The sequence below is a fragment of the Monodelphis domestica genome, chromosome 3 (assembly GCF_027887165.1).
Source record: "Monodelphis domestica isolate mMonDom1 chromosome 3, mMonDom1.pri, whole genome shotgun sequence".
Classification (NCBI taxonomy): Eukaryota; Metazoa; Chordata; class Mammalia; order Didelphimorphia; family Didelphidae; genus Monodelphis; species Monodelphis domestica.
In genome coordinates, this window is record NC_077229.1 from 48,451,277 (window position 1) to 48,474,512 (window position 23,236).

A 23,236-nucleotide genomic window follows, 5' to 3' on the forward strand; every position below is an offset into this window, starting at 1 on the left:
ATTCTTTCCCTTCTGCCCTCTCCTCCTCATTGTAAGGAGGTAATTTGATATAGATTATAAATGTAAAGTCATGCAAACACTTTCATATTAGCCACGGTATAAAAGAATAACATATAACATGGTCTTTCTTTTTTAAAAGTATGTACAGATGCAAATATATTCATTTTTATTGAAGTCTTGGTTCTTTAATATATGCCTTTCTCCTTCTTATCCAGTGAACTATATGATCCCTCAGATATCATTGGTCATGACTCAATAATACTCATTCTTTCAGCATTCATCCGGGCCCAGGGACTTGAACTCATCAGTACAGATGGATGCTCTTAGATCCTCTCCTTGATTACTCTGGGTGCATCACCTCTCTACTATCCATTTCTTCCTGTACTACTTCCAAATGCAAAGGTCATTGAGAGAGAAAACAGAACTAAGAACAGCTGAATAGCTCTCTCTTCTTCCTGTGGACAGCTATCAGGCTTCTATCGACCTTAATGTTTCTCTTCTTTTCCTCAATGTAGCTTAAAAACTGTTAGATTATGAAATTTTACACATTCTTCCCCTGCTCCTTCCCCCTTCAAATACTGGACTTGTTTGAGTAGAAATGGGGTTTAGCAAGCAATCTCCCAACGATATGGGGCTCAGAACGAGGGAAGGAAATCAGCTACATTTTCGATCGATAAATCTTTTCTTTTTCTATGAAGTGCTTATTCTATGGCAGGCTCTCTGCCAGGGGACAGAAAGGGGATACAAAAATGAAACGGGCCTGATGGCAGAGAGCATTCAAGGAAGCAGCACATGCACAGATGAGTGTGACAGGTAATTCGGGGACACTAGAAGGGGAAGATTGGGAAAGTTAAGCTTTGAAGGAAATCCGGGATTTTAAGAGGTAAAGACAGAGTACATTTCTGGACTTCATGAGCCAATAGCCAGTGTCAAGGAATGGTGATGAGAGATGGCGGGGGGCGTGTGAGCAAGAGCGTCAGAGCCAGTTTGGGAGGATGGGAAAGTGTGTGGTACCTGGAGAGGTAGGTTGGAATCAGACTGGGAAGTCAACCAGCACATTGAAGGCTCACTCTGTTCTAGGCACCATGCTAAGCACTGGGGACATAGAAATGAAGCCGTCCTTCCTTGCCTTTAAAAAGCTGGCCGATGCGCCATTCCATCACGGCAGGCAGTGTGCACACATGTAAGTGTATTTTAATCATACACAAAAGGATTTTTTGCAGTGAGGGGCATAGGAAAGGCCTCACGTCAGAGGTGCCACTGGAGGAAAGCTTTGGGGAGACCAGGGGTTCTAAGAGGTAGAAGGGTGGAGGGATGCGCTCGAAGCATGGGGGATGGCCTGTACAAGGGCACAGCGATGGGAGATAGAAGAACAACCCAGTGACCAGTTTGGCTGCATGTTAGCAGAGTCATACATAGATCACCTGTAAAGGTAAGTTGGAACCCCTTTTGTTCCATTCTTTTCAGCAGTGTCTGATTCTTCATGACCCCATTTGGAGTTTTCTTGGCAGAGATACTGCAGTGGTTTGCCATTTCCTTCTCCGGTCACACACTTAGTTTGCTCTTTCCTTCTCCAGCTCATTTTATAGATGAGGAAACCGAGGCAAACAGGATGAAGTGACCTGCCAAAGGTCACCCAGATTTGAACTCAGGAAGAATAGTTGTCCTCATTTCAGGCCCTTCTGTGCCACCTCTCTGCCCTCTCTCTTAGAGTTGATGCTTGCTATTGGTTCCAAGGCAGAAGAACGTAAGGGCTAGGCAATGGGGGTCAAGGTCACACAGCTGGGAAGTGACTGAGGTCACAGTGGAACCCAGGACTCCCATCTCTAGGCCTGGCTTTCTATCCACTGCGCCACCCAGCTGCTCCCAATTAAGAGACTATTCCAGCAATGATGAGGGCCCAAACGAGGGTGGTGGTCATGTGAGGGGAAAGAAAGGGATGGATTTGAGGGATGTTTTCGTACTGGATCAGACCTCAAGAGCCCACGCCTGGGAAGAGCTAAGGCTCTCAGCTCAACACTCCATCCTGGCACAGTTCAGGGCACTGCTCTCTGCTGTTCATTCTCCTTCTGAGAACTAATCAGTCACTACTAGCACAGCCTTTCACCAGCTGTGTGCCTTTGTTGGCCACCCCTCCCCTATACAGGAGAATGTGAGGGGGAAGGAACTGTCCCCCCTTTGTAGCTGTTCTCTGGGTGCTTAGTCCAGAGCTTGGCATACAGCTACCGTTTCACAAATATTTCCATTCATAGAGGGTGGCGGGGAGTGAGAGTCAAAGATGACTTGGAGGTTCCAAGCTTTGGGGCCCGGAAGTATGATGGTGTCCTTGGCACAAATGGTTGGTTCGGAAGGAGTGTGGAAGGGGGGCGGTGGAGATAACAAGCGGTTGTTCCCGACATGTTGAGTCTGAGATGTCTATGGGACATCCAGTTGAAATATCCCCGTAGGCAGCTGGTAATGTGGGCTGGAGCTCAGGAGAGAGCCGAATGTGATAGGAAGGGATGAAAAAGGAACTACAAATCCCCTTTAAGACCAAGTGCCTGGAAAAGGAAACACCTTCATTTGCATTTTTGTGTTGTTAAACTGTCCCTGCAATGCAGGGCTAGACAGACTCCATATATTGTACAAGGATAATGTGCTCACCTAAAAAATGAATGCCAAGATATCAGAAAGCTCATGAGGAGGTGAATGGAAACATTTGAACTGACGATGACAATGGACCCTGTGATCACTACCTGGCAATCTGGGGGCAGTTTTTGTCCTTTATTGTGCAGGTAAAGAACCAGGCAAAGTGGAAAAAAAGGTCCAATAAAAAAGAAAAAAACACATGCGTTTTGGGAAAGCATTAGAATTATAGAATCTAAATATGTTTTATTTCCTTTGTAGTTCATATTGAAAGTTTGATACCAAAATACATTTTTATTGACTTTAAATTTATCTTGATTACTTTGCAATGTATGGAGATGGTAGCTTAGCTCCGGTGCTAAAATCTGGACTAAAAAGTTTAAATTCTAGCAACTCATGGAGCAACTGCCCCATGACTTCAATTCCTGGCAATATTCTAGAATCTATTATTAAAGAGATGATTAGTAACTCTGAGAAAAATACAATGGCCTTCATTCAGAACAGGACACACCAGACTAACCTTATTGCTAATTTTTTTGACAGGGTTATATAAGACTAACAGATTGAGGAAATCAATCTGTTGATGTTCAATCATTTCAGTTGTGTCTGGCTCTCCATGACCCCAGCTGAGTTTTTCTTGGCAAAGATCTTGGAGCAGTTTGTCATTTCTTTCTCTAGATCATTTGACAGATAGAGAACTGAGAAAAACAGAGAAGTGACTTGCCCAGGGTCACCTAGCTAGTAAGTTTCTGAGGTCATATTTGAACATATTTGAACTTCCTGTCTCTAGGCCCACAGCTCTATCCATTGCACCATTTAGCTGCCAACAACAACAATAACACATTGATAACTTCTGGAATGATATTATGTACAAGGTGGTGTGCTGTGGATTACATGAGTATAATTGAGTAAATTCTGAATTAAGGGAAAGGCCAGACTCCAAAGCAGCTATCAATATCACCTTGGAGTCAGCTCAAGTAGAATGTTTTTTGGATAAACACATTGGTGAATAGCATCCTTCTCCAAATTGCAGATCATATTAAGTGGAGAGGGATAGTTAGTTAACACATACGATGAAGGAGTTAGGATGCAAAAAAGATGTTGATATGGGGTAGAGGGGTCAGTTAAATGGCTCAGTGGATTGAGAGCCAGGATCAGAGATGGGAGGTCTTGGGTTCCAATCCAGCCTTAGACACTTTCTAGCTGTGTAATCCTGGACAAGTCACTTGACCCCTATTGCCTTGCCTTTACCACTCTTCTTGCTTTGGAACCAATACACAGTATTAATTCTAAGATGGAAGGTAAGGGTTTAAAAAAAAGATGAGAAAGACTATTGAGCTAATAGAGACAAATGGAAAGTCTTAGTTTCAGTTTTTAAAAAATCAATTTCATAAGTACAAGAAGGGATGAGATAGCAATCTCTCTGAAAACGATCTGAGGTTTTTAGTGGTTTGCAAGCTCACTAAGAGGCACTGTGATATGGCAATATAAAGAGCTAATAAGACCCTAAGCTGCCTGGAAACGCATCCAAATAAACAGAATTTGGATGGCCTTGGGCTTATTCCCTTCTGACAAGCTGTGAGAACTGGCGATTTTTATCCTGGAGAAGATCTAGGTGGACAAGATATCATCTTCAAGTATTTAAAGTATTATTCTGCCAAGAAGTTGTTTGTTCCATCTGGTCTTAGAGGTCAGAATTAAGTGCAATGTCAAGTCACAAAGCATTCATTAAAATCTCACTATTGGGGGAATAGTGGTAATTAGCTGGCTCAGTGTACAGAGAGCCAGGTCTGGAGAAAGGAGGACCTGGGTTCAAATCTTGACTCAGACACTTCCTAGCTATATGACTCTGGGCAAGTCACTTAATCCTAACTGTCTAGCCCTTACCACTCTTCTGCCTTGGAACCAACACACAGTATTGCTTCTAAGACAGAAGGTAAGGGTTAAAAAAAAATCCTTACTATGGGTCAACCACTGTTCTAGGGATATAAAGAGAGACAAAAAACAAAACCAAAAACCTGTCCATGATCTCTCTTTATAGAGAGCACACAAACACCTCTGAACAAATCAGATGTAGCCAGGATAGGTTGGAGACAATTAACAGAGGGGAGCACCAGCATCAAGGGAGATGGGGAAAGGCTTCCTATAGAAGATGGGATTTTACCTGGGATTTCAAGTCAGGGAAACCAGGAAGCAGAGATGAAGACAGAAAGAATTCCAGGCATGGGGAACAGCCAGAAAAAAATCAAGGAGTTGGGCAATGGACTATCATGTGTGAGGTGTCCCTGGATCACTGAGTACCTGGTCAGATCGGAGCCGACTAGAAAGGTAAGGGGCCAGGTTACAAAGACCTTTAATAGTCAAATGAAGGATTTCATATTTGGTCCCAGCGGCAACTGGGAGCCAAAGGAGTTTACTGCTTGGAGGAACGGTAACATGCTCAAAGACTGTTCTTTGGGAAGGTCAATTTGAAAGATACACTGGTGAGGCGAGAGATTTGAGGGGAAAAGACCAACCAGCAGGTTATACGATAGTCTAGGCTTAAGGTGATGAAGGCTTACACCAGGTGGCAGTGTCAGGGAGATATGTTAGAAAATAGAATCAATAGGACTTGGCAACAGATTGGTTATGAGAGGTTAAGAGACTGATGAGGCCAGGATGCTCCCTAGGTTGGGAGCCTGCGTAATTGGGAGAATGGCTAATGATCCCTTTGATAGTAAAATATATATATATATATATATAAGTTAAAGTTGTAAATAGGCAAATTTTGGGTTGATCTCAGAAAAAACTTCCTACCAATTAGTTACACCAAAGTGGATTGCCTCAGACGGAACTGGGTTCACCTTCAATGGAGGCCCTTAAGCAAAGGCTGGATGTTCCTTTGGGTGGATATATGGCAGGGACAATTGTTCAGGTATAGCTCATGTCCTTTTAATTCTGTCTTCTATGTATACTATGTATTGGTATAAGGCAGAAGAGTGGTAAGGGCTAGGCAATGGAGAAAGTATCTGTAGCCAGATTTGAACCTAGGACCTCCCGTCTCTAGGCCTGGCTCTCAGTCCACTGCCCTCTAATTCTGAGCTTTCTTGATCTTGGAGAATATAGAAGGAAATAATGCCCTATGGGTTTTGTCAGCGCTTTGGAGGGATGATTACTATACATGAAACATTAGTAGCTTACACAAAACAACTAATAAGTTGGTGCTAAACTGAGTGGTACAGACTGTAAAGTGTGGATTAGAGGGGAAGAAAGTCAATGAAGGCCAATAACAATAGAGATATTACATAAATTCCTGTAAAGTTTGCCAAATGCTTTACAAGAGAACAGAGTGAACTTGATTTTGATTCTTGGGGAAAATTTTCAAAAGGATTATTAAAGAGATGGCTGGCAAATCTCTGGAAAGGGAAGTGGTGACATGGTTCCATCAAGATCAGGTTGTGACCCAGTCAAATCAATTCCTTTTTTGACAGGATTGTTATTTGACCAGTAGATGAGGGGGGATGCTGTGGATAAAGTCTACCTAGATTTGAACAGAGTTTTTTTTTTTTTTTAAGTATCTCATACCTTCTTTGAGAGATGGATTAGATGGTAACACAGAAGTGGGAGGATGGTTGGGCACAAAGAATAATTGTTAATAGTTCCATGTCAACATGACAGATTGCCTCTTGCCAGGAGATCTCTGAGGAATCTCCTTAGCTATATACTGTTTCACAATTTTACCAGTGACTTGGATAAAGGCACAGATGCTCTATTTTTCAAAATGACAGCATACCACCAAACCAGGGAAAGTTAACACAATGGATGCAAACAGAATCAGGTTCCCAAAAGCCTCCTGACAGGCTTGAGCACTGGGATGAACCTAAAAAAAGGATGAAATTCTATGGGGATCAGTGTAAAGATCTTGCACTTGTATGCAAAGTAAACTGTATGTGTATAAGATGGGAGAGGCAGGAATCAGAAAAGGATCTGGGGGTTTAGTGATCTCTAAGTCCTATCTAATTTAGCAGTCTCAGAGATCCAATCTGCAACTGCTTAGGAAGAAGTCACTGCTTTCTACTCCTGTCAGAGGTCTGGAAGCTGTGGTTTGAAAAGCACACTGATAAACCAGAGAGCATCTAGAACGCAAACAGGATGGCAAAGAATGTAGAGTTCGTGGCACAGAGAATCAGTTAAAGGAACTAGGCATATTTATACAGGATAAAAGAAGTCTTGAAGGAGACATAATAACTGCCTTTGAAGGGCTCTGATAATAAAAATAATAGCTAACATTTCCATAGGACTTTAAGATTTGCAAAGCACATTATAAATATTTTATTTAATTTCACAATTACCTTGGGAAGTTTGATGCTTTAAATTATCCCCATTTTATAAATGAGAAAATTGATGCAGACAAGTTAAATGGCTTTTCCAAGGTTGCATAGCTGGGAGGTATCTAAAGGAACATTTGAATTTGGGTCCCCCAAACTGCAAATGCAACTCTACTTTCTTTACCATCTAGTAGCCTCCTAATGGATGAGGGATCAAACTTGTTTTGTTTGGTCGGGTAGGGCAGAACCTGGAACAACAGGTGGAAGAAGTAAATTTATGCTTGATATGTGGGAAAATTTCCAATGATCCAAGCTGGCCCAAAGTGGTATGATTTGCTTTACAAAGTGGTAGATTCTGGATACCAGTGGTTGGGTATGCTCTAGTGGGGATTCACAATCATCTGGTGAGGCTTGGTACTATGAAATTATTGTCTCCATTTTTCAGTTCAGGAAAGTGAGATTCGGAGAGGGGGAGTAATTCCCCCATGGCCACACAGCTAGCAGGTGTTGGAGGAAGGGCTGGAGAAAGGCTATGAGTCCAGCATTCTACCTCTTGTGCCACTAAAGCTGGGCTTGGTGGATGGATAAGAGGTGAATTGGTATGTAAAGGGGTGGCCTTCGAGGTGAGAGAAGGATTCAAACTATGACAGGAAGCAGGGACAAGTACTATGCTGAGGTAGGGATGTGACTTGAGGAGTAGAGAATAAGAGTAGAGTAGGGCCAAATTACAGAGGTTGTGGAAGCTTTTAGAGTTGACGTGGTTAAGGAAAAGGAAGGCAAGAGGGTCTTGTATTGAGAGCAGGGTGGAGGAAATACTGATCTGGCCACAATGTGCAGGCTGGAAAGGGCTTTACACACTTTGCTTACAGTTAACATATTCATTAGCTCAAAGGAATCAAAAAAATATAACAAAGGTTGAAGCTTATGTTTAGCTCAAAGTAAAGCACCAATCACCAATTCTGCACCCACATAAAGTTCTGGGGGTCTCCAGCCACAAACTTGAACAACAAAATTAAGGAATAATTTTAGTTCAAAACAAACCAAACCAAAACAAGACACCAAAACCTGTATGCCATGGTTAGGTTCAGGTAGCTGCAAGCTTCTTTCCCGAGTGCCCCTTAAAAGGAGAGATGTTCACCATCGTTTGGGTTAGAGCACGGTGCCAATGAGCCCAAGGGTCTCCTAGCCAGCATTTAACGAGCTCTTATTGCACAATGCGTTTCACAAATGCCCTGTTGTCTTCAAAAGATGAAGAGCCTTCTCTCATGTGCTGCTTTGAGGCCTCATGATTTTTGTCAGAGCATATTCCTGTCCCTCAGAAGACTGAGAACCTTCTCCATCTCATGAACAGTCTCCGCGAGTTCCTGGGACTGAAAAATTCATCACCCTCCAGTCCATGATGGGTGATGCAATGGCGAGCTTCTTTGGACTCAGTGAGATGAGTTCTCAGACAACAGACATGTTCATTGCTAGAAATATAAGGGGAAAACCTTTTGGCTTGGCAGTTGTTTCAAGAGTTAAGAGGGATGCTGGCAGAGTCCTACAGAGCCCAGCCACCACTGCACCACAGGAAGGTGCTGGAATAAGAAAGACTGATAGGATGGAAAAGCAACCCAAAGTACTCACGTTAGGAATGGTGAGTACGAACTTCATCTTTGCCATGCAGGACAGTGTTTTGTCCATCAGGCACTTATTAAGGGCCTGCCCTGCATGTGCCAGCCATTGTGCTAGGTATCCCTACTGTCAAGAAGCTTGCATTCTATCAGAGAATTACTGTTATTTTCCAGTCATCTTTTCTATGAGTATTAAATATATTCCACAGATGATACAGTTTCTCCTACAAACAGAAAGCTTTAATTAAACTTAACCTTTTTAGTCATTAAAACACCCTGCCATTTACATAGGCAGCTTTCAGTTTTGTAAAACCTGATACAGAATGAGCTTGTAGAATTTATAGAATTACCCCCAGAACACCCCTATAAGTACTGTCTGTTAACCCCATTTGGCAGATGAGAGAACTGAACCTCTGAGAGAAGTGATGTGCTCTGGATCAAAGAGGGAGTGAGGGTCTGAGTGGACAGTAGGGTGAAGCCTCCTGACTTCCTCTTTGGTCTCATCCCCACAACAGGCTTCCTTCACCTTTCATGCATACTCAGTGCTATCAAGGAGGAGCTGTTTATTTTACCCGACATTTCTACTGTATTGATAAAAACCAAGTTGTTATGTTATAAAATGTCCATGTTTTCTAGAAGAGGGAATCTATCACAGGAATGATGGATCTCACAATAAGAATCCAGACATAGGGAGCCACATCAGAGTCCTGGAATAATCAGCTATTACAACTGGGGGAGGGGAGAGCCCCAAATGAAAGAAACCCCTTCTCAAGCTCTTGGAAGGAATCTTTAGTTAAGAAAACTAAACTCCTCACTTTACTACTATCTGTTGACTCAAAAAGAATGGACCACAAATTTCATTTAAGAAAAAAATCTTGGGTTTGTATATCATTTTTACCTCCTCTCTGCATCCTTACTTAACAAGTATACAGCCTTGGGGACTGGGATTTTGTTTTTTTGGTTTTGGTCCTCGAGGATTTCCTGTGGGTATGGGACCATCAAATTCTCCCTACAGCAAGCAGCACATGAATGAATGCAGGGGACATGGTGGCACCCTCTGGTGCTAGAGATGGAGAAAATAGATTCACTAAAACCAGTCCAAAATTTCAACTGCAAGTAGACATCACCCATTTGTAAATGACCTTCTTGCAAATTAAGGAAATTTCAGTTCATGGAAAACCCCCAAGAAAATGCTTTGTTATAGCAAAGGAATGACTTTAAAGACTCCTAAAAAGTTCTACTCAATTTGCTGCTAATGAACCTAGTATGATTTGATAATGGATGATGGCAAACTCGAAATGAATGTAGATGAGGAATTCTTTTATAGTGCATCAAGTTTCCCCCCCCCCCCCAAGAATTTCCAAGGGACAGATCTGTCACTCAAACTGCTCTATACCTCCGTGGGTGCGTGCAGAAGCTCAGGGTGCCCTCCCAGGAGGTGTCCTGTGTTCTGGTTTCTCGCACATCACAATCTAAGGCTCCTAGGCTGAAATATGCTGCATCCTATGACTAGGACTCTCCATAGATACAACATGGGTTTTCTCAGTGCCCCTGCTAATACCTACATGAGGTTTGTGGACTGATAAGGGACTACGTAAAGTATAAAAAGCCCATTTCAAACAATGCTAGACAGACAAGCCTGTCTTCCACAAAGGGGTCGGTCAGATAAAAGAAAAGTTTAGAGGGCAAACCTGCAAGTCCCCCAATGCTTGGGACTAGCAGAAGCTAACACGTCAACAGCATTCTCCTGTTTGAAAAAGCAACGCCGAGGAAAAGGGACTTTCTATCGAGCCGAAGAACTAGCGAGGTAACCAGGGAACAGCTTTCATCATCAAGAAATGCTCAAAACAAGGAAGGAGCACAACGAGCGGCTGCCTGGCTCCAGCTTTTGGATGCGGGCGAAGTACTCCAGCTTCGTCTGTGCTAGGAAAGCTGCATCTCCCACAGCGAATACCGAGAGGACCGGAGTGCACGAGCAGCGCTCTGCGCTTTCCCGTCTTTTTTCCGGGGGAAACAATGCTGCTTGTCAGCTGGGCTACCTACCCACCGAATCGAAGCCGTTAAACTTAGATGCTATCATGGCCGGACAAAATACTTCGGCCAGACAAAGAGGCCAAGTTCGATGGCCTTTAGCGGCCCAGTCTCCTAATTCCGGGGCAGACGGCTCCCTGGGGGTCGTTCCCGGGCCAGCCTGCAGCTCGGGTTCCAAAGCAAAGGAAATGCTAGCCCGCCCCACGGCTCCCAGGCACAGCGCGGCGCGGCGCGGCGCTGTGCGGTGCGATACTCACCCTGAACTTGCCAAGGAGGACTCTAGTCTCCACAGGGCTGTTCAGACGCACTAAAAAGATGAAGCGGAATGGGGACTCCTCCCTGCAGTAACAAGCACCCTCGCAGGCACATTTTGCCACAAATATTTTCTCTCCGAGACAAAGAGAGCCAGACTGTTGGCAGCTTCTCCTGCACCTGCAATGCGGATGGCAGCCCTCCTCACAATCCAGTCCCACCCCGAGCTGGGGAGGCTCAATGGGACAGTTCAGGCCACACCTGAGGGAGGCTCTCAGCATCAGCCCAGGAGAACAACAACTGAGCCCAGACCCGTGTTCTGGTCCTCTCTAGCAGACGCTCGTGTACTCGCCAAAGCAAGCGGGCTCTTTAAATGCCACCATTCCTCCCACACTGGCAAACCTCGGCCCCAAATGGCCCCCACCCGCGGGGGCGGTGGTACATCTTCTTGGGACTCCGAGAGTAAGCCAAGCACCCTGAAGCAGACATTAGTTTGGGGCTCAGGATTTTTGCCCTTCTTTCCTTAGCTCCTTCTAGATGAGGCTGGGGAGGAGAGAACTGAATCATCTCTTGCCTTCTAAACTCCATCTCAAACTCCATCACAGCAGGCATGTGTTGGGGGAGGGGGAGTGGCAATTGCCCTGGCTCCTGGTACCTAAATGCCCTACAACACTCACGCATATTCTGAAAGAAGAAAAGGGGAATGGTAAATAGTGTCCAGGTGAGAGGGCTTTATGGGAGAGCAAAAGCGGTCCTTTCCGATTTTATTTGCTAACAACTTTGCCCTCCCCATCACAGCTCACCTGAGGGTGGAGATGTCCTTTGTCCTTTAGGCGTATCCCCCCCTTCTCTCACTCCTCCTCCTCCTCCTCTCCTGCAGCTGCTGGGGCAGGTGGCCCATGGGCAGGGCAGGGGAAGGGAGAGGAGGAAAGAGGAGAGGAGAGGAGGGGAGGGGAGGGGAAGGCTGGGTTGGGCTCTCCCTTCTCCCCCTCCCCTTTCTCTGGTCCTCAGAGGTCAGTCTGTGCAGCCAGAGCTCATCTCCCAGAGCTACCAGCCCAAATAAAGCAATGCACCCTGGGAGTGGGAAGATGATGGGGGGTGGGGAACTTGGGGAGAAGAGGGGAGGGACAGATGAGCAGAGAAGAAAGATAGAAGGGAGATGAAGCAGGGCTGAGGAGGTGGAACCCAGAAAAGGGGTGGAGATGAGAGGGGAAGAGGAGGTGGCAGAGAAGATGGGTGAAGACAAGGGAAGAGGAGGGCCCAAAGGGTGGGGAAGGCAGCAGAGAAAGCTTGGCCAAGGACTAAGAAGGCAGGAGCCAGATGAGGGGGGAGGAAACAGAATGAGAGCAATGGAAAAGGAAAGTAGAAAAATGGAGTAGAGATGAGGAAAGATAAGGAGAAAGACTAGAAGATGAGAGGAATCCTGGCATTGGAACTGAAAAATATTGTAGGGGTTATCCAGCTCATCCCCTTCTGGAAGCATGCCTGTCTTCTCCAATGCCCCCTTCAAGTGTTTGGGAGATTAGAGATAAAGAGAGAAGGATAGAGAAGTAAAGGAGTGGGAGGGAGGAAGATGGAGACAGTTGGGGACAAGACATGAGACAAGACAGCTGGGAGAGGAAGAGATATCAGGGTATGAGCAAAGATGGTAGAGGCCAACAAAAACACAGTGGTCAGGACAGGCAGGAGAGAAAGGCAGGACAGGAAAAGAAGGGCATGGGTGAGTGGAGAGAACAAAAATGGGCTGGGCTGAGAGTGGGAAAAGGAGGGAGATGGGAAGGAGGGGCAGAGGAAATAACAGATGGAAGGTGAGAAGATTAGGTGGGTGGGAAGAGTGAGACAAAGTGATGGGATGGAGAGCATGTATATGAAAGAAGATGAGGGGGAGGAGGAACAAGTCAGATGGGATGAAGGGTACAACAGAAGAGGGACAGAGAATGTAAGATGCAATGGAAAAGGGTCTGGCTTGGAAGTTAGAGGAACTGGGCATGAATCCCCTCACCACTAATGAGTTGCTACCTCCTGTGCCTCCAGATACTCCAGAATTGTAAAAGAAGCTACCTAGGTGCCCTCCCCAAAGGATCACTTACACATCTGTGGAAGGGACCTTCAATGATTCTTTGTTAAGAAATTTATAGGAATTGTACAGTGTTAGGCAATGGATGGAAGAAAAAAAGAGTGGGGAAGAGGGAGACAGGGAGAAGAGATGATGAGTGGGAGGAAGAGGAGAACATACATCATAAGATCATAGATTTAGAGCTGGAAAGGCCATTTGCTCAAACCCCACCATTTTGCAGTCATGAATGAAGGAAAGGCAAGGAAGAGTGGGAATAGGAGGTTACAAATAAGAATAATGCTGACATTTATATAACACCTACTATATTTATAATTATTTTGCCAGCTTTACAATTATGGGCTAACCACTTCACAATTATTATCTTATTTGGCCTTCACAGCAACTCTTTTTATTCTCACTTTACAGATGAGGGAAGTGAGGCTGGGTGAGATTAAGGGACTTTCCTAAGGTCTCACAGCTAGTGTCTGAGACTGCATTTGAATTTGAATTTGAATTAGGTCTTTCTGACTCTAGGCCCAATGCTCTATCCATGGTGCCACATAGCTGCCCTAGAAGACCTAAGGTGAAATTGGAGAAAGGCAGGGATGTGCTGGAGTTAGCCTGAATATAATTTTCAGTGTGGACACTTATACCTCAGAAACTGGGAACTCTGCAAATCAGAGGATGATTTATTGTTTTGTTTACTGTCTAGACCTAAGACAGTGATGAAGAAAATGGTAATAATGTAGATTAAAATTTAAAAGTCTGTCATGCTTCCCTTTTCTTCGAGAGTGGATTGCCACATATTTGGGGGGGGGGCAAGGTACAAGTAGAGAGTGGGGAAGAATAAAAGGTGGGTGAAGTACAGCACAGACAGGGCAATAACAAGAAGAAACTAAGATAGGAAGGAAGACAGGGAGGAGAAAGAAGAGGGCATAGATGGAAAGAGAGGGTAAAAGGAAAAAGGAGGGGATAGAAAGGAAGCAGAGAGAAGAGAAAGAGAAAGGGAGATGGAAAGATAGGGAAGGAGGGATCGAGGAAAGAAGGAGGAAGGGATACAGGGGAGGAGGGTGAAAGAAAGGAGAAGGAAGGATATAGGAGAGGAGAAGGATATGGGAGAGCAGAGAGGATGGGGTGGAAGAAGGATGGGGAGGTATATGGAGGAAGGGGAGAGTAAAGAAGAATATGGTAAGAGGGATAGAAAAGAGGAGAGGAGATGGAAGGAGGGATAGAGGTGGGGAGAAAGCAAGAAGGGAGGAAGAGGGATAGAGAAGAGATGATCAAGGAGGGGAGGGGAGGAGGCGGTATGAGGGAGCAGCAGAAGCGGGGGAAGGCAGGAGGAATAGAGGGAGAAGGAGGGGGCAATAGAGGAGGGTGAAGGGGCTGAAGAGGGGAGGAGATAATAGAAGAGGGGGAGAGGATCAGAAGAAAGGGGGGGGAAGGAATCCAATGCTGCTGATGGGCGCTGCCTGGGCGGGGCAGGCTGGAGCTGGTAGGTCGGGGTCTCCCTCGCGGTGATGGTCTTCCCTCCCCCGTCCCCCCCTCCTGGCCCCTCCCCCGGCTCCCCGGCGCCCTCCCGGGGCTCAGCGCCCATACTCACTCAGTAGGGGGCGGCGGAGCTCCCCGCTTTGAGGGGAAGGGGAGGGGGAGGGGAGGAGGGGGGAGGGCTGGCCGGTGGGACGCAGGCGCAGAGCTCAGGTGAGACCGCACTGCGGTTGCCCGGGCAACGCAGCTTGAGCCGGCGCGAGAGGGGTACTTGAAGGAGCGCACGCTGGTGGTAGGGTCGCGTGCCGGTACGTAAGTAGCTCGCAGTATTTGTGCGCGCCTCCGCCTCCGGGGCGGAGCGAGGAGCGGGGGAGCGCGCAGAGTCCGGGTGAAGAGCGGAGGGCGGAGAGAGGCGGGGCAAGAAGGTAGGGAGCAGAGCGCGCGTGCGCGTGCGCGTACGCGTGCGCCCTCTTCCCAGCTCCAGGTAGAAGCCCCAAGCACGCGCCGGAAGCCCTGGGCGCGAGCACCTGCTGCGGGCGACCGCGCGTGCGCACAGCGCACTGGCAGTACTTCATTCCCACAGATGTTATGAGGGAGGTGGTTGGTGGTGTTTCGCCCTTTCATTAATTCCTGACCGGAAAAAACAAAGTTAAACCGACCAGGAATTAGTAAGCACCCACTGTATGTTGGGCTTTGCCCTAAGCGTTGGGGATACCGAGAACCTTCTCCCTAGCGTCTCGTGCCCTCCAGCCTGAGGTTGCCTGCGTGGTTTTCGAAATGATTCTTCATCCAAATGGGTGCTCGTTTTATATTTTGTTTTTTCCTGAAGCAGAACGTCCCATTCAAAAGAAAAATCCTTTAAAATCCCTGTTTAATCCTTAAAACCTTTAAAACGCCAGAGCGCAACCTTAGTTCCAGAATCTCAGAATGTTTGGGGAAGGAGGACACCCCAGGGGCCTCTGGGCCAATCAGAGTGATTGTAATCTGAGAGACCTCTGGGGAAGGTGGACCCACCACCTCCCCCGGCAGTCCCCCAGCGCTCAGGCATCTCTGTCAGCAAAGCTACAATGGCATTACATATAGCTGGGGTGTCCAATCTTGCCTCACTTAAATGTTCCCAGCTTCAGTTTCCTCAACTGTGAAATGGGATAATAAATAGTACTGGACCTCACTCTGCCCAGTTTCCTGATCTGTAAAATGGGGATAATAGTAGGACCCATTTCCCCGACGTTGTAATGATCTAGAGAGATAACATGTGAAACTTTTACAAACCTTAAAGCTCTACATAAATTTTAGTTAGTAGTATTATAATTCTCATTCATTCATTGAGTCAGTCAATAAACATTTTTTAAGCACCTTCTATGTTGCCAAGCACTGTGCAGTTCTAACTGGAGTTAGAAAAAGAGTCAAAAGTCAGTCTCTGTCCTCAAAGGAGCTCACAGTGTTAACAATGAATTTAACTCATTGCCCCCAGTTCTGTTGTCTGGGGCTAAGCAGAAGGAATGTAGTCCTTCTTCTAGGGGAGAACCCTTTCAATGTGGCATCCCATATTGAAATATCCCAAGTCTTTCAGGCAGTTCCCATATTCCTTGACCTTTCACCATCCTATTTATACCCTCTGTGAGGATTAAATTAACTCTACCTGCCCATTTTTAGATTTAATCACCAGAAGTTTATACACCCCACTTACACTTGAGTGGGGGAGGTCTGTGCCCCACCCATGTGAGATAGTGGGTATCAATCCCAATAGAGTGACTGCCCCCTGGGCAGTCCTAAGCAAGGCTTTAGCTATAATTGGTCCACATAAAATGGAAGGAAATCACAGGAAGTGATGAAAAGGAAGGATCTTTAAAAAGGCCAAGAACTTCCTGTAAAGAGGTCTTTAGGTCTTTGTCTTCAACTTGACCTTGGAGGAACTCTGGCTGAGGACCTTGGAATACTTCTGTCTTCTTTAGAACTGGGGGTGGGGTGGGGGGGGGGGGTGAGTGAAAAAAGGTGGACTCCTTTCCTGGATTTTCTGAAGGGACTAGCCTTAGGAGAGAACTACCCTCTTGAGAGAGCTTCCAGAATCTCCAGATCCTCTGCTCAAGGCTGAGGCCCCTCGGACTGGACAGAGGACTAAGTATCCCTGCCTGCGTTGAACCAGGGGTCGGAGCAAAATACTTAGTATGTAGGCTAGATATCTTACCCTATCCTCTCTCTGATTTTCTTACTTTCACTCTTTCTATATTTTATAAATAAATTGCTAAAAAAAATTGTGGAATGGATTAAAATTCTTGGTGACCCCACTCTTGAATAATCCAGTCCAACCTTTTATAATAACCCCTCACACTCTGGCCATTACACCTCCTATATCTATATCTATATCTATATCTATATCTATATCTATATCTATATCTATATCTATGTCTATGTCTATGTCTATGTCTATGTCTATGTCTATGTCTATGTCTATGTCTATATCTATATCTATATCTATATCTATATCTATATCTATATCTATATCTATATCTATATAGATTAGAACAATCACTTCCCAAATCCTGAACAATATGATGCCTCTCAGTTCAGGTTGGGACCACATTAGGACTTTGCCTAGTGTTCATCTGAAATCTTCACTTAACAGCTTTCTTCTCAGGCTCCCTCTTTCATAGTCATTTTTGTTCTACTCTTTCCTAAGTAGTGAGTAGTTCTGCCTGATCATTGTTGCTGGTTACCATTGACCTGAAGTCAAGAAGACTCAAATCCAGCTCCACACTTTTACTGGTTGTGTGGCCCTGGGCAAGTCATTATCTCACTTTCCTCAACTATAAAATGGAGATGATAATAGCTCCTACTTCCCAGGAGTGTTGGGAGAATCAAATGAGACAATATTTGTAGAAAATACTTAGTATAGTGTCTGGCACGGAGTAGGAACTCTATCAATGTTTATTTCCTTGCCTTGCCTTCCATTTCTTTCTCTTCTCATTGGGTGTCTTTTTCTTTGGGTCTTCAGAGCCTCCCATCCCTCATGGATAGACTTCCACTGTAGAATTCTCCAGGAACCTCCCCACCAATTGATGTTCAAGAAGGCACTGACACTTTGGGTGCTTGTTCTTAGCCTGTGGCAAAAGTTCTTGCCTCTGTAGTCCACTGCACTTGCCCTTCTGTCTCTAGGCTCTATCACCGACCATGACTAGCCTTTGCTCTCTGTCTGTTGTTCCTGCCCCATGGAGTGCTGCCCTGGCTTCTTGAATGCTGTCTCTGCCCCTTTAGACACTGTTCTTTCTACTCCAGTCATTGCCATTGCCCTGGGATGCTCCTTCCCTACCACTGCCCTCTGGGGACTCAGGCTTCCCTTTTGAGCACGGTGCCTGTCCCTCCGAGTGCTCTTTGCCCCCAGTGTTGTCCCTGCTCCCTAGATGGGGCAGAGGAGAGGCTATCGGCTTGGGAGTCAGGAGGACTGAATTTGGATCCTGCCTCAAACACCGTATGGCCCTATTGATCATTTAACCACTCAGTCTGTATTTCTTCATATGTAAAATGGGGATAATAATAGGAGCCAATTCCAGAACTGTGAGGATCTAATGGGATAATATCTGCCGTAAAGACCTCTCTACATGCTAGCCATTAACAATAATAGTTGTTGTTGTTGTTATTACTTCTCCCATCACCTGGAGAATCAGGAATAAAGAAGAGGAGGCCGAGCAGTCGCCAGACAGGCCGTCTCCCTGCAGGCCTCGGAGAGCTGAGCAGGGGAGAGTCTAGCCGCCTCCTGGGCCTCTGTTTTCCATTTGGAACTCTTCCACATGAAATATTGATATGGGAGGGGGTTGGGGAGTGCTTGTGTTCTATTATTGCTGCTGACGAATGGCCGCAGTGGCTGTGGGCCTGGGGGAGGCGAGTGTGTTTGCACGGCTCAAGAGAGCACCTATGGAAGCGGAGAAGCCGCGTCATTAGAGAGCGAGCTCTATTGTGGAACCAGAGGAGAAGGTGGAGGAGGAGGGCTGGCGGAGGAGCTTTTTAGACCTAGGAAACGGTTCCTTGGGTGCCTTCCAGAGGGCTCCCAGGAGATGGCGGTGATCGTCAGTGCTACATGATCCGGGAGCTTTGTGGGGCTTTTAAGATGCCTCTCGGTATGCCTTCTTTTTAGTGCCTTCCCTCCGCAGGCCAGACTAATAGAGGGAGGCAGCCTCCGAGGAGGCTGCTCCAGGTTAACTCCTTGTTCACCAGGTGAGCGAGGCTGCAGGAGGATGACTTTGCTCTGCCATGGCGGGCGCGAGCTCCTCTTTACCTCCTATCCCGAGCCCAGGCTCAGGCCAGCGCTCTGCCCTTGGCTGACTAGATAGAGGCCGGCCCAGAGACTCCGGGAGGAGAGCGCCTCTAGAAACTCGAACTCGGGCTCAGCTCCCTGGAGGGGAAACCTGTGCGACACCTGTGAGGCCCCTGCAGGGAAGCAGCCAGGGCCCTCCTCGGGAGAGGAGCCTCCGTGCTCAGACAGAGGCTCCTCTGGCAGCTAGAAAGGGGATGTAACAAAGGCTGCCTTAGGAAAGGCCTGTGGCGTTCTCTGCTCTGCTCCGGGCCCCCAATTTTAGGAAAGACACAGGCTGTCAAATGTCCAGAGAGTGTGGGGGGAGGAAGGCCTTTCCCAGCACCCGCAGGAGGCTAAGGCGAAGAATCTGCGAGAGAGAATGAGACCGCCACGCTGGATCTGAAAGGCCGCCAGCCTGGGAGGGTCTCGTTAGGTTCTGCTGGACTGGGGGGGGGGGGAGGGGAGGGGAGGCAGAACAATGGGAGGCTGCAAGGAGGCTGTTCAGGAGAGATTTACTAGAAACTCTCCCCAGATAGAGTGGGATGCCTGGAGCAGCCCTTACGTTTCTGCCCTCACTTGAGGTCTTCAAGCAGAGGCTTAAATTGGCACCTTCTGGTTGGGTATGATATTGCGGAGACTTGAATGAGCTTACATCTGTGGGTCTGAAACAGAGTTCCCTGTCTTTTCACCCAAATCCCCAGCATTTAGAGTGCGCTTGGCAATTTACAGTTTACAAATATGATCGCATTTGATCCTCACAACAATCCTGGGAGGTCAGGGCTGTTATTATCCTTATTTTACAAATAGGGAAACAGAGGCAGGAAGGGACGAGGTGACTTGCCCATAGTCACGCTACTAGCAAGAATCTAAGGTCACATTGGAACTCAGGTCTTCCTAACTCCAGGTCTGGCACTCTGTCCCGGGTGCTGAAGGGATAGGCAGTAACTATCTGAAGGAAGATTCTGTAGTCAGATCATCTGATTCCAGAGCCAGTGATCTCTCCTCAATTAAAGGAGCAACCTTATTAGCTAAATTAGATAGACTAGCAACGGTGATTTTGAGGGGTTTTGACTTGTGAAGAAAGTCAGGGCTTAAATACATAGCAAGAGATTTGGGAAAACTTGAAGTTAAAAATGAAAGGAAAGAATGTAAACTGAAGGAAGGAAGGGGCTTATTCTGTAGGAAGAAAGAGATTAAGGATTAAAGACCCGAGAAAGACTCAAGGACAAGGAGAAAGTAGTTGGCAAGATTAAGTAAGAGTTCATGGGTAAAGTATATTATTAAGTTAAAAAAGAAACAAAGAAAATATTAGGGAGAAAAAATGGAAACAAAGTAAAGAATATGAACTGCATTTATAATCATTAAGAGGCCCTAAAGGATTATAAAAGTCCATAGTTGGTAAGGTGTAAACACCCACAAGTAGTTAAAAAAATGTTGTTGAGCATCTCAATAGAGGACCTGGTATATATTGCAGAAACTTGGATTGAATGTGCAGTTTTTTTGGATTTAATCCACAACCAAAGAACAGGTAAGACCTTACTTATCATACAGTAAGAACAAAAGGAAAAAAGAGATCAGTGGTAGGTGGTAGACTTCCTGGCCAGGGGGACCAAAGTAAATATTTGTTGGTCCAGGAACAATAGGAGAAAGATCTGTCTTTCTGGAGCTTATACACAAAAGATAATGGAAAAATACTGTAAGACTTGGCCCCAAAGGATGACTACTATGGAATTCTGATGATTCATTTGAGCACAAAGGGTATTGCCAGAAGGAACCTAGAAAATGTCGCCAAAGATTATGAAGACTTGGGATAGAAACTGAAGGCCATTAAGATGCAGGAGGTGTTTTCTTCTCTGTTGTCCATTTGCAGGTAAGGGATGCAAAAAAGAATATTTGATTTGGGAAGTGAAGAGCTGGCTAAGGATATGATATTGAGAATGCTATTTGGATTTACGAACTATAGTTTAGAATATAGGAATGACAGAATGCTGATCAGGGATGGATTATGTGAAAAATATATTTCTTGGGAATTAAAAAAAAGATTTAAAATTAAAAGCATGAAAGTAGGAGAAAACTGCCTGTGTATATCCACCAAGCCACAAACTATGGAGAATAGTTATAATAAAAGAAAAAGAATATGTGTTGGCATGTCCAGAGGTTCCTAGAAGACAAAATTCAAGAAAGGAGACAGGAATAAAACTCATCACCTCAAATATCTATATATAATGCACAAAGTTTGGCCTAATGAAAGGCAAATTTGACCTCATAGTTATCACTGAGGTTTGGTAGGATAAAACTCATGCCTAAAAGATAGCTCTGGAATGGGTATTTTTTTTAATTAAAAAAAAAAAAACAGAATGAGAAAAATGGGTGATATAGTGTGTATACTAAGAAGGAACACAGCAGGGTCAGTGGATTGAAAGCCAAGCTTAAAGATGGGAGGTCCTGGGTTCAAATGTCACTTCAGACACTTCCCAGCTGTGTGACCCTGGGTAAGTCACTTAACCCCCATTTTCCAGCCCTTATTGCTCTTTTGCCTTGAAACCAATACACAGTATTGATTCTAAGACAGAAGGTAAGGATTTTGTTTTTTAAAAAAGGCATACTTATTTGAGGAAATCTAAGACCTCAAGGCAGAAAGCATGCTGAAAGACATTTCAGTGATTAATGATAGAGGCAGAAACAAAAGTGATTTTTTATTAGTGAGGTTTACTACAGTTCACCTGGATAGAAAAATGAAACAAAGGAGGAAATTTGGTAAACAGAGACTGGCAGAGAGGCATGATATCGTAGTAATGGAGGAATTCAGTTATCCTGAATTTCAGTTAGTGCTCTTTCTCTCTGCCAAAAGGAATCCAAGTATAATTACAAAAATGCTATTTTCCTCAATGGCATTCTAGTACAACCTATAGCTTTTATGTGCCTCTGTGTAGCTTGCACATAGATATGACATATATAGGTTTATTTTCTTAAAATCTCCTTTACAAGTATGAGAGACATAGTTTGGAATTTGTCTAAAAACAGATCCTGGGGGTTTCGTGTACTGCAAGATTGATACAAGTCAGTAGTGTGATTTGGTAGTCAAAGAAGCTACTCTGATCGTGGGCTACTACACTGAGAAGCAAAGTGTCCAGATTTGGGGAGACAATTGGCACGGGTGTGCTGATACATGTTTAACAACACACTTTCTAGGGCAGTTGGGAGAGGTGTGCACGATCCACTTTTGCGAACATTTTCTCCATCACTTTCTCAAATCTGGATAAGGAACAAAGCAATAAATCAAACCCTGATTTGTAGTATTTGCTTATTTTCAAGGTGTAAATGCTCACACTGAAAATGCAGCACTGGGCTCTTGAGCTGGTTTGAGCTGACTCTGACCCATCCCTGGTGATTGATTGGTCTGTTGTATTCTGTTTTGATCAGACCACATCTGGAATATTGCTTTCATTTTTGGACACTGCATTTTGAGAAGGACATTGATAGGCTGGGGAATGCCCAAAGAAAGATGGGCGTAATTCAGAAGAGCCCATATGATCATGCTGCATGAGAATCCAATGAAGAAACTGGGGATGTGTAGCCTGGAGAAGAGAAGTGGTTAGGAGCTCAAGGGAGCAGTATCATGTATATCAAAGGCTGTTTATAAGGAACAGAATTAAACATGTTTTGTTTAGTGTAAGATGATGGAGGTAGGGACAATGGTGAGAAGTTGCAAAAAGGCAAATTTTGTCTTTAAAGAAAAACTCCTTAACAGTTAGTTATTTAATAAGGGGAATATGAAGCCTCAGAAGGCAATGATTTATTAATGTATTTGTTCAGGCCTAAGTTAGACTACATGGCCTCTGATGCCCCTTCCTGAGATTTTGTGATTCTGTTTTTCAGGTTGTGTTATTACATTTTCTGTATTCTTTTTCTTATTTTATACTGTAATGAAAAAAATTGGAATTTAACTTTCATCGTTATTTTTGTTCCCCTTGAAGAAAAAGGATCCCACTTTCTTTATGTACCCAGAGTCTGAGAGACGAAGGTAACCTTAGAGATAATCTCCACAACTAACTTGAAACTTAAAACATCTTTTCCTTTCCTCTCAAACAATCTACAGTCTGGTAATTGATGGATCAAATCACCAGATTCAAACACTACTTCCCAGCATCCTGAAAGCCCTGGCGGATATGATTACTACAGTCGCTGCTAGGAAAACTATTGGAGTCACTCCAGAAAAGACTCTGGAGAACAGGAGAGGATCCTTAGGATGGGAAAAGAATAAATGCTGTCTTGATTATTATAAAACTGAAGATAATAGAATGCGCCAGGGATAGTCTGTGGAGCTTGATTTTGCTTCCTAGTGAAATCAATGACAGCCCTGTCCTTAGAACTTCCTCAGATATGCCCTTGCTAGTGGATTATACAGACATTTCCTAGCCTACTTCCAGTCCACCCACTTGTGGAAGCTTCTTTCGCACCATGAGTGACAGTAAGCTGGTGCCATGAAGTGCTAAGTTCCTCCCTCGTTCTTTTTTGCTATTTTCTTCCCTGCTGGTTTTTAAGTAAAGAGGATTGTTTTGCGCTCCTGAGAAGA

The 23,236-nt window shown here is 45.0% G+C and overlaps 1 protein-coding gene across 4 annotated transcripts in view; it reads right to left on the bottom strand.

Moving 5' to 3' along the window:
- Positions 1-23,236, bottom strand: part of CCDC92 (coiled-coil domain containing 92) — a 140,256-nt gene that overhangs the window by 32,794 nt on the left and 84,226 nt on the right. The window contains exon 1 of one of the 4 annotated variants that reach the window (XM_056821892.1): positions 14,485-14,578. The exons of 1 other annotated variant lie outside the window; for it this stretch is intronic. The gene's annotated coding sequence lies outside the window, so the exon portion shown is untranslated. Of the gene's footprint in view, positions 1-10,833; positions 10,990-11,631; positions 11,897-14,484; positions 14,579-23,236 lie in introns of those variants that run through there. 2 more of the 4 variants (XM_007489939.3, XM_007489938.3) reach the window with 2 other exon arrangements.